Consider the following 10,801-nt stretch of genomic DNA (forward strand, 5'->3'; position numbering starts at 1 on the left):
GGTGCACTGAGGATGCTGTGGGGTTCAACTCACTGGGCTGGGTGCCCAGCGGGAGCAGGGAGCGCCGCAGGGGTCCTCGGAGACACCCAAGTCCCCTTCCCGCTCCTCTCCCACTTGGTCCCCTGCATTGCCAAGGGCCATCTCACTCTTGATGCCAACCATAAACATGGAATATTGGTAAAATTTCTCAAAAGCCCAGGGCATCTGCTACCTTTCATTTTTCACAACTACAGAGTTCCTCTAGAAGCCCAGCACTGGGTCAGATAATTCTGCTCCCTTCCCTGCCAGCTGACCGTTCATTTCCTATATCCCGGATGCCAGACTTCACAGGCTCGAACACCCGAAAAGATCAGCACGCCGCCCCGTTTCTACCTAATGCTGCATCCACTCGACAACACAAGCGCATCTCCGGATGGCTTCTGACTCACGTTTGAACGCACGTGTGCCTGTGAGTCTCCTGCAGTTGGAGCGGCGAACCCTTACAGGCACACGAATCCTTCAGAATCAAAGCGCAATCTTGGAATCCGTGTTTTCAGCTTTTGCAACCTGCATACAAATTTAGTAGCCATGGACATCGTGTTCTAGACTAACACTGAGGAAACCAGACGTCCGGGAGCTGGCGCCCATCTTCCCGGATACGATCTCCGCCTACGCATCCCTCACTCTTTCAGGCTTGGATTAGTGAAGGTGGGCGGGTGACAGCACAGTGGTCATGACGATCACAAGGGTGACAGTACAGATGATGAAAGCTAACCGTGCACCAAGTGCTAATAAGGCTTGCTAGGGTCTTATACTTTTGGGTTTAATCATTCTAATAATCCCGGGAGGTAGGAAAGTCCCCTTAAGGCTTCCGCTTTATTTGTAATAAACAGGGAATCAAAGGCACAGTAAAAGTAGGTGGAGGTGAGGTTCCCAGGTGCAGGATTACGTGGATGCGAGGGCTTCGGGGCTGCCTCGGTGCTTCTGTCCAAGTCACACGGCGGGATCCCTCTCATCTCCCGCCGGGTTCTACAGGGCGCAACTCTGCCAGCAGTTTCCCGCCCACGCCCATCGTGCCCCACACACGAGATGCCTTGTACATTGGCACCTAGTCCACACACACACACACACACACACACACACCCGAGGTTTCCTTCAGCGATACTTGCCCTACTATGTGTGATGTGCTTTGATATTTTCTACTCTATACATTCCATACTTTCCTGTTCTTTTTTTATTTTAAAAAATCGCTGGTAGCGACCCAGTAACTTGAATTCACGACCCCACCGAATGGGTTGCAGCCCACGGTTTTACAATCAGTGTCATGGAAATATAAACAGGAGACACAGGAAACGAAATGAAAATTACATGCTGACTCAGCCAATGGCCCATTCAACGGACGGTCTCTTCTCTGATTAGATGGCTCATCCGTCACCCTCCTCCCTTCCTGTCGGGATCTGCCTCCACCCAAGACCGTGTCACCCAGCGCAAAGGCCATCGCTTACTTGTCATAGAAGCTGACGTTTTGAGGCGCGATTGCAGAAGTGTCATTTCAGGAGGAACGGCTTTGAAAGGCGAAAAGAAGACTTCCCATAATACTCCAATTTGCATGGGTGTGCGTGTGTATACTAAGACAAATGCACGTGTGGAAATACTTGCTTCCTTTAAGATAGACGGATTTCTGCAGGAATGGACCAGAGAGCGGGTGTGTTGCAGACGTAAGAGCATCTGGGCAGAATCAGGAGGTGGGGCTGAGGGGATGCCCCCTAACTCTGGCTGGGTCTCCGGCAGAAAGAAGCACGTGGAAGCTGGGGTCTCCTTATGCTCGGCCACTACACAAGCCCAGCGTCCTCACCGGGTCCCTGGCACCTTTTCTGACCTCACATCACTGCACCCTTGTGACATCTACACACTGTCCGCTAGACCCAAGTCCAACCTCCACTGAGTCATCAAGCTCTGAGCCCAATGCGATTCTATTTTGCCATAATCCCATAGTGAAATGCCGATTTTATCAACAGGTCCATAAAAAGATGCTCAAGACAATTAATCACCAGGAAAATGCAAATTAAAACCGCAATGAGATATCATCCCACACCTGTCAGAATGGCCGTCATCAAAAAGACTAGAAATAAGTGTTGGTGAGGGTGTGGAGAAAAGGGAACCCTTGTGCACTGCTGGTGGGAATGTAAATTGGTGCAGCCGCTATGGAAAACAGTATGGAGGTTCCTTAAAAAACTAAAAATAGAACTACCATATGGTCCAGCAATTCTACTCCTGGGTATTTATCCAAAGGAAATGAAAACACTAATTTGAAAAGACACATGCACCCCAACGTTCACTGCGGCACTATTTACAACAGCCAGGACATGGAAGCAACGTAAGTGTCCATCAACAGAAGAATGGATAAAGAAGATGTAGTATATATATATATATACACACACATATACATACAATGGAATATTACTCAGCCATAAAAAAGAATGAAATCTTGCCATCTGTGACAACATGAATGGACCTAAAGGATATCGTGCTAAGTAAAAATAAGTCAGACAGAGAAAAGACTGTTACTAAATGATCTCACATATGTGGAATCTAAAAAATAAAACAAATGAACAAATATAACAAAACAGAAACAGAGTTATAGATACAGAGAACAAACAGGTGGTTGTCAGAGGGGAGGGAAGAGGGGAGGAGAGAAATAGGTGCGGGAGATTAAAAGGGACAGACTGCCAGTTACAAGATAAATGAGTCATGGGGGTGACACCTACGGTGTGGCGAACACGGTCAATAATAATGTCGTATCTTTGCATGGTGAGAGAGGGGGTCAAAAGGTACAAACTCCCACTTACAAGATGACTAAGAACTAGGGATATGATGCCCAACATATGAACAGAAGCAACACTGCTGTGTGTTACACAGGAACGTTGTGAACAGTAAATCCTAAAAGTTCTCATCACAAGGAAAAATACAAAAGAGAAGAAATAGAAAAAGTATCTATATGGGATGATGCACTCTCACTAAACTTACTGGGGTCATCACTTCACGATGTATTTAGGTCACATCATTATGCTGTACACCTCAACTTATAGAGTGGTGTGCGTTAATTATATCTCAATTAACTGGAAGGAAATAAACTTGATGTACAATTTGCAAAAAAAAAGGCTTATTTTACTCAGAATGAATTCATCTAGCTACTTTTTGATTAGTATTGATACTTTGTGGTTTTAAAAAAAAATGATTTCAAAGCCAAAATGTAATCTTGGGAGTTGTCTCTCTTTGTTTTCTGCATTATTTTTTACTGAAATCCCCCAATTTTCATGCTGTTCAGGGGAGGGTCTGGAAGCACAGGTCTCTGTGAGGGTTGCTCTGTCCAAGGGCACGTGTGGCCGTGTTTGCCTGGGGTTTGGGGGACGCTCAGAGCAGCCTCCTGGATGGAAAGCAGCCTCCAGGTTTGCAGGACTGGGGCTGAGAAACCCTGGTCCGGAGCTGACTGAATGGGATACAGCTGGTGGGCTTCACCGTGAGAGTCCCTCTCCCACCCTCTCCTGAGCTTCTCCTCCCTCCGAGGTCTGTCTGTCCCCTCCCTGTGGGCCTGGTGATTCCGCTGGTGGGACCACTGATGCATCCCCGGTAGCCCTGGGTCGGGCTCACAGCCCCGCACGTTCCATACGAGCCTGTTTCTCTCCATCTGCAGAAGCCAGAGGGTGGGACAGTGTCTAACTCCTGATCATCAAGTATTTACACACCGGGCACCTTGTCTGGTCCCGCCGCTCCAGACCCGCGGTCACCCTGTGACCTTTCAGAAGCCCTGGCGGGAGGGGCCTTGGTACAGCCCCCCATCACCCCACGCCTTCCAGGAGGAGCCCTGCCCAGGCCAGCATCTGGGTCCATCACTAGAGCACTTTTTTTTTTTGCGGTACACGGGCCTCTCACTGTTGTGGCCTCTCCCGTTGAGGAGCACAGGCTCCGGACGCACAGGCTCAGCGGCCATAGCTCATGGGCCCAGCCGCTCCACGGCATGTGGGATCTTCCCGGACCGGGGCACGAACCCACATCCCCTGCATCGGCAGGTGGACTCTCAACCGCTGCGCCACCAGGGAAGCCCCTAGAGCACGGTTTTTCAGAATGCATCCTTAAGGTCCCGAGTTCACATGCTGCCCTGATGGACGTGCTGAATAGAGTTCAGGGGCGACCCCGTGCCCACGCGGCCCTCCCTGCCCGCCCCCAGCCCCCTGGAAAGGTGCGGGTCCTGACGCGTGGCCCCCTCGGTGCTCAGGTGCTTGGCAGCAGGAACGGCCTTACAGCTCCTGTGTCTGGAAACCTGCTCATCCCTGGGACCCCAACTGAAGCCGCCCTGCTCACCAGGCTCTCTAGGTCTCTAGTCTGCAGCAATTTGATTTTGGTCACAGTATAGCGAGTACTGTCAGTGCCTCTCTAACTGCACTGAATTCCTTTTCTCTTATACACACAGCGGTGACGCACTTGGCTTTTTCTAACTCCTCAGCGTGTGGAGGCCGCTGCATCAGGGAGCTAGCTGGTCATGCTCGTGGGCGCATCCTTCAGGGCAGAAAACGCTCAGTAATTGTTGTTTGAGTGAAATCTGCTATAGACTGAATGTCTGTGTTCCCCCAAAATTCATGTGTTGACTCCCAACCGCCAAAGTAATGGTGTCAGGGGGGCCTTTGGGAGGTGAGAGGTCATGAGGGTGGGGCCCCCAGGATGGGATTAGTGTCCTTCTAACAGAGACCCCACAGGGCCCCCAGCCCTTCCTCCACGTGAGGACACAGGGAGAAGACGCTGCCTGTAAGCCAGGAAGAGGGTCCTCAGCAGACGCCGAATCTGCCAGCACCCTGATCTCAGACCTCCAGCATCCAGAACTGGGAGAAATAAATGTCTGCTGTTTATAAGCCCCCAGTCTGTGGCATTTTTTTTCTTTCACAGTAGCCCAAATGTAGTAAGACAAAGCCACACATGCACTGATGGAGGCGTGAATGCATCAAATAAAGATTTACTGTGTGAGGAAGGGAACCAACATGGGAGAAGGTACCGTAATTCATTCAGCAGCAGCCAGGCTTGGAAACTGTGCAAGGTAAACACTGATATTTAGCATAAAAGCTAGGCAGTGCACTCCAGAAATCTAGATGAAAAATCCCAATCTCCTAAGTTCTACAGACACGTGTTAGTAGCTTTAAAACTGATTTTGATTTGTTTGTACAAAGTTTTAACATTAAATTGTCAAATAAAATACATCTTTTGGACTGTCCCCTTGATTAGCTGGCATGTGACCTTCCCTCTTCTGCAGCACGTGACGGGGACTCGACGTCACACGCTGGGAGGAGCGTCCCCCGAGGGGTGTCGGGATCCCCAAGGGGCAGGTGGGTAGGAGGGGGCTGCACATCCTGAGGGGTCTCCGCTGTGGAGGAGGGAGGATGGAGGGATGCAGTAAATAGATACATTGTTACTGTCCAGACAGAACCTTGGCAAGGCACCGTGTCCACTATGTCTAGAAACTTCTAGAAATTTCCCTGAAGGAAATAAGTGTGGATGCCCCTCAAGTTACAGAGTTACACATCTATACGTACGTGTAGGGGTGTTAATAAAAGGACACAAAAATAAATGTCTAAAAGAGGACTTCTTTTAAAATGAGTTATGTATTATAATTACTTTGAGACATTCATGCAGTTAGATGGTGTGCAGACGTCAAACAACGCCATCTAACATCCTTCATATAAAAATATTTTCACAACATGTGCCTGTCCTGAAGAAAGCTTTAAGTATTGGCAGGTATTATTTTATATTCAGGTATTTTAAAAATTACATAGTGTGTCCGTTTTCTCCGTGCTGTCTCATATAATATCTGCCTAATATTCTTTAATTGATCATTTCATTTTGTCTGCCTTTTTTCATTTCAGTTTGCAATTGACTTGCCAGTGCAAAATTTGGTTCAACAGAACAGTCCTCATAAATGCTTATAAATTACCAACTCTTTACAACTGACTTAAATTTAACATTCGTGGGAATGAAGAAAACCCATTATTAGCGATCACATCTCCTATAAATGAGCCAATGTCACAAAAATTACTGGTAGGGCAATTTAATTTCAGTGTGTCTGAGGGCCTTCTCTCAAAATGTTTCTCTAGAAAAAGTGGGTTTTCTCTTCCATTGTAGTCATTTTGAATGTGCTGTATTAATCCACTTTTATCACTGACTTTAATTTCATAGAAACCTTCTCTATCTTCCTCTGTTCCATGGCCATTTTCCTCATCATAAAATTACTTTTCATACATGGCACCCTATGAGCTTCAGAGAATGTCTGTGCCCTAAAATGAAATTGTTAATGGCAAGGGCATGGGGTGTGATACTCACTTCTAAAAAGATGACTTTATTCATTTGTCTTGTCTGTCACTAAAGAAGATTTTAGGGTTTTCAGTAAATGTCACTCACCTTTCCTTGGAGTTTTTAGATACTGAGGCCAATTGGAAAAAAAAAAAAAAAAGATTGGTATTTTGAACTGGACGAGAGGCAAATGCTCCTGCATTGTTTTGTGCCTTTAGCCTCTACCAGGCTGCAAAACGTCCCTCAGTACTCTGTAAATGACAATGACTCATTTCACTGCAAGAGCATTGACATGACTATAAAGCATTTTAAATTTTAATGTGGGACGGTAGGATCAGAGACTCGGAGGAGATGTTAAAAACCTGTCCAGTTTCACCCTCTCGATTCAGAGATAAGGAAACTGGAAAACCCAGTTTGGAAAATAAAACGTCTAAAGTTATGGTGCTTGCTCCCAACTAGTTATTGTCATAACACTGGGAACATAACTGATTCCTTCTCTCCTTCTCTCCGCCCTTCCTCCCCCACCCTCCTTCCTTCCTTCCTTTTCTTTTTTTTTAAACCTTCCTATAAATTATCCTTTCATACACTTTACATCAGCATCCCAGACCCGAGGTGTGAGTTAGAATCACGTAGGGAATTTTTCTAGACAATAAGCCCACCAGGGACCAGTATTTAAACGCCCCCCAGGTGACAGGGACCCACGGCAGGCAGGTTGACCCTCATGTTTCAGCGAAGGGGCTGCTCAAGACCCCTGGATCCCAGTGTGAATGTGCCTGGCGGGGGCACCTCGGTGCTAAGTCCACTGGCCGGTCCACTGGCTACTTGGCTTGCCCGACAGCTGATGTAGGGTTTCCCCTTCCCATCAGAACCCACCGCCGCCCACTCGCCACCACAAGTGGGAAACTGGGCAACATTTCGAGAACTCTTTTGTAGCCAACCTTACCAAATCCTTCTGTCAGTTTCTTCCCAAGTCCTTTAAAGTCTGACTGTTCTCATTATAACCCCCAACCATCACCTCATGTCCACACTGTAGGAACGGCTCACTAAGTACTTTCTGTCCCTAAACATTATGGTGGCTTCTAAAAATTTTTTAAATAGAATTACCATAGGACAAAGCAATTGCACCTCTAGGTGTCCCCCCAAGAATTAAGTCCAGGCCCTCGGTGCCCTCGGGCTGTGCCAGCCCAGGTGAGACAGCACCCCGAGTGCCACGTGCTGTCCAGAGGTGGACGGCAGCCTCTGAGTCAGCCTCAGGTCCCTGCTGCCACGGAGACGGAAACATGGCCTCAGGATGTATAGGTCTTAGGTTTTGGCAGGTCCCCCTCCCTCTAAAAGCCTGTCACAGAAAAGAACTGGTGCCACAGACACAACTGTGATGCTGAAAACTCTTAGACCCAGTACAAACGTGGGTGAGCTATTGTCGAGGTCTCATGAAACGGAAGTCAGATGACTCATCCATTCATGCGTGAAACAAAACATAACGCATGCTTATTGCAATGAGATAGCCAGTATTCCTTCTAAATAAAGAGGAGAAATAATTTTATTGGCCTATTTCCAAGTAGAGAAAGGCCTGGTTAGACTGGCATTTAGAAATAAAGCTCTAACTCAATCATAGTGGATAATACACTGTCATTCTTTTAGGACTATACCTGGTTTCATAATTTTACGTTGAAAAGCAAACTTTTTCTGGTTCTAATTTCCTTTAAAAGAAAGCGCAGCTTTACACAAAAGGACTCCTGTGATTTTCAATATTATTCTTTGAGCCAGTCAAATGAGCAACAGATTCACCGGCTAAAGATCAGATATCAATTAAGAAAAACTCGAATTTAAATAGAAATCAAGCTTATGATCCATAAGACAACCTCTGCGCGGTCACAGCAGATGGCCATCAGAAGCCGAGAAGGCAGCTGGAAGTCTCTGAGGCTGGCGAGTAACCATGTTAGGTGCAGGGCCAGGAACCCAGAGCCATGGAGAGGGTGTCTTTTCTCAGTTACATTCCACGTGGATCTCATTCAGCCGTTCGATGCTGAATTTATCCGGTACTCCCCATTTCTAAAGGAGCATCTGCCCCGTTCCATGTAAGCCCGACTCCCTGTCAAATGGTGATGGCCAGCTCCAGCTCCAGCTTCACTGTGTCTGTGGCAGCATACAGATAAAATTTCCACGTGATTTCTACGAGCGCCGGGGAAAAGAGAATGTGATAGTAACTCGGAGCTCCCTTGGAAGCAAGCGTATAGTTGCACTCAACACCCAAGCCACGTGGAGCTGGGCTGGCCTAGAGCAACCAGCTGTTTTATGTCAAGTAACAGAGTTACCTGAGAAAAATGCAAATACAAAAGCTTTTCCCTCCCTTAGACTGACTTAGGGTTTCGTGACGAAGGAGGGAAGGAGAGATGTGTCATTCCACATGTGCGGACAGGTCTCAATTATGTTCATGCAGTTTTGCTGATTAATAATCTTAATTATGTAAATAACCGCCTTAATGATTAATCTGTGATGATCTGGAGCCAACTGTGTTCTCATCTAGATCTTCCATAACGTTTACAAACCGCTATTTAAAAAAATTTCACTGCATCTTACTTAGTTCTCATTAGGACCCCCTAAAGTCGAATGTATACATAAAACATTTTGCGGGGAGGGTCACCGGTGACGGACGTGCACGTCGCCCCCGCCCGGAATGCCCGTCTGCTCTGTGCCGCACTGGTGTGTACTCTACCTAGATCCTCCTTGGCCGGCCCCGGAAAGCTGATGCCCGGCTGGACCAGGTCCCCGCCCTCTTCCTCTGCAAAGAGAGAAACAAAGTCACTTTTCAGTATGTTGCTGGTGCGGCCCGCGTAAGCACAACGCATCCCCTACACGCCCCCGCGACGCTCAGGCACGAGCCATGCTTTCCGGCTTACGCCACTGCTCGGGGCTGGCGTTTGGGGCCGAAGCCCAGGAACCACCACCTTTTCTGACAACAGTCCTGCGGTCGCAGGTGCACGTTTGCCCCACGGAGGCGCCGACTTAGGTCGCCATGCAAGGGATTCACGGCTGCTCCTTGGTCTCCTGCAGACTTTGTAGACTTTGTCTGCATGTGAGCTGGATTCTGTAAACTCGGCCGCACGATTGTTTCCCGGCTGGTGAGTCCCCTGTGAGCCCTACACGGTCCTGAGCACGACTCCTCTGACGTCTGGAAAGTCTTGTACTACCTGAGGCCTCATATGGCAAAATTGGAAGCCTGCGGTTACTGTTGTCATCTTAATACTCGTTAACCTTAGGTCAATTTTGTCCACATCTCATTTCCTTCTGTTGTGACAACAGGTCACCGGCATTGATTTTCGATTGCTGAGTCTGTGATTAGCGCAGAAGCAGACACGGCATTCTTAGAGGCACACGTCGTGCGGCTGTATAAGGTCTCGGGGGTCATCTCGCTCTGGCCCTCCCTACCCAGATGAGGCAACAAAGCCAAAGGGACAAAAGGCCTGGGCTCTGTGTCCAGCCGGCCCTGGGGAGCTGGACACAGACACAGCAGCGGCCTTCCGTCCTGGGCTCCGCTCGGCGAACCAGGCGCCTTGGTCTGCCGGCCTCTCTGGGCCCCATGAGTGCTGGCAGGCAGCTTAGATCTGCTGATGCCCAGGGACTGTCTGCCCCGCGATGCGTGGAGAGCAGCGGGGGGGGGAGGGGGAGCGGGGTGCAGACAGCAGGTCTCCATACAGAGACAGGGAGTTTCAGATAAGCTTCACATATGTGCCATCATTTGGGTGTGTGGTCTGTAAATATTATTCTAAATATAATTACATAGTCAGACGTGTGTTCACGCAGGCTTCCAACATTTGCGAATAAGCTTTGGGCAAATATTCTAGTAGGACATCCATTCTAGCAATCCTAAATACAGTTACCATGTTATAGTCGTGGGGGGCTTCGTTTTAGGACATTGTGATCAGCCCACTGACATTTTCACCATCTTCAAGTCAGCAAATAGGCACCTTCCACTTTCAGCAAGTTTACAGGACGTTAAAGAGAGAAAGGGAGGGTTATTTGTAGTGAGGTAGATGGACCTAGAGTCTGTCATACAGAGTGAAGTAAGTCAGAAAGAGAAAAACAAATACCGTATGCTAACAAATATATATGGAATCTAAAAAAATAAAATAAAAATGGTTCTGAAGAACCTAGGGGCAGGACAGGAATAAAGATGCAGATGTAGAGAATGGACTTGAGGACACGGGGACAGGGAAGGGGAAGCTGGGACAAGTGAGAGAGTGGCATGGACATATATACACTACCAAATGTAAAATAGATAGCTAGCGGGAAGCAGCCACATAGCACAGGGAGATCAGCTCAGTGCTTTGTGACCACCTAGAGGGGTGGGATAGGGAGGGTGGGAGGGAGGGAGATGCAAGAGGGAGGGGATATGGGGATATATGTATACGTATAGCTGATTCACTTTGTTATACAGCAGAAACTAACACACCATTGTAAAGCAATTCTATTCCAATAAAGATGG

General features: G+C 47.9%; 1 protein-coding gene across 1 annotated transcript in view; it reads right to left on the bottom strand.

The window, feature by feature from the left end:
• DLGAP2 (DLG associated protein 2) overlaps positions 1–9,089 on the bottom strand; it is a 145,295-nt gene extending 136,206 nt beyond the window's left edge. The window contains exon 1 of the mRNA XM_024759964.1: positions 9,032–9,089. The gene's annotated coding sequence lies outside the window, so the exon portion shown is untranslated. The remainder of the gene's footprint in view (positions 1–9,031) is intronic.
• Between the last annotated feature and the right edge of the window lie 1,712 nt (positions 9,090–10,801).

The sequence above is a fragment of the Neophocaena asiaeorientalis genome, unplaced genomic scaffold, assembly GCF_003031525.2.
Source record: "Neophocaena asiaeorientalis asiaeorientalis breed wild unplaced genomic scaffold, Neophocaena_asiaeorientalis_V1.1 scaffold521, whole genome shotgun sequence".
NCBI classification, from domain to species: Eukaryota; Metazoa; Chordata; class Mammalia; order Artiodactyla; family Phocoenidae; genus Neophocaena; species Neophocaena asiaeorientalis.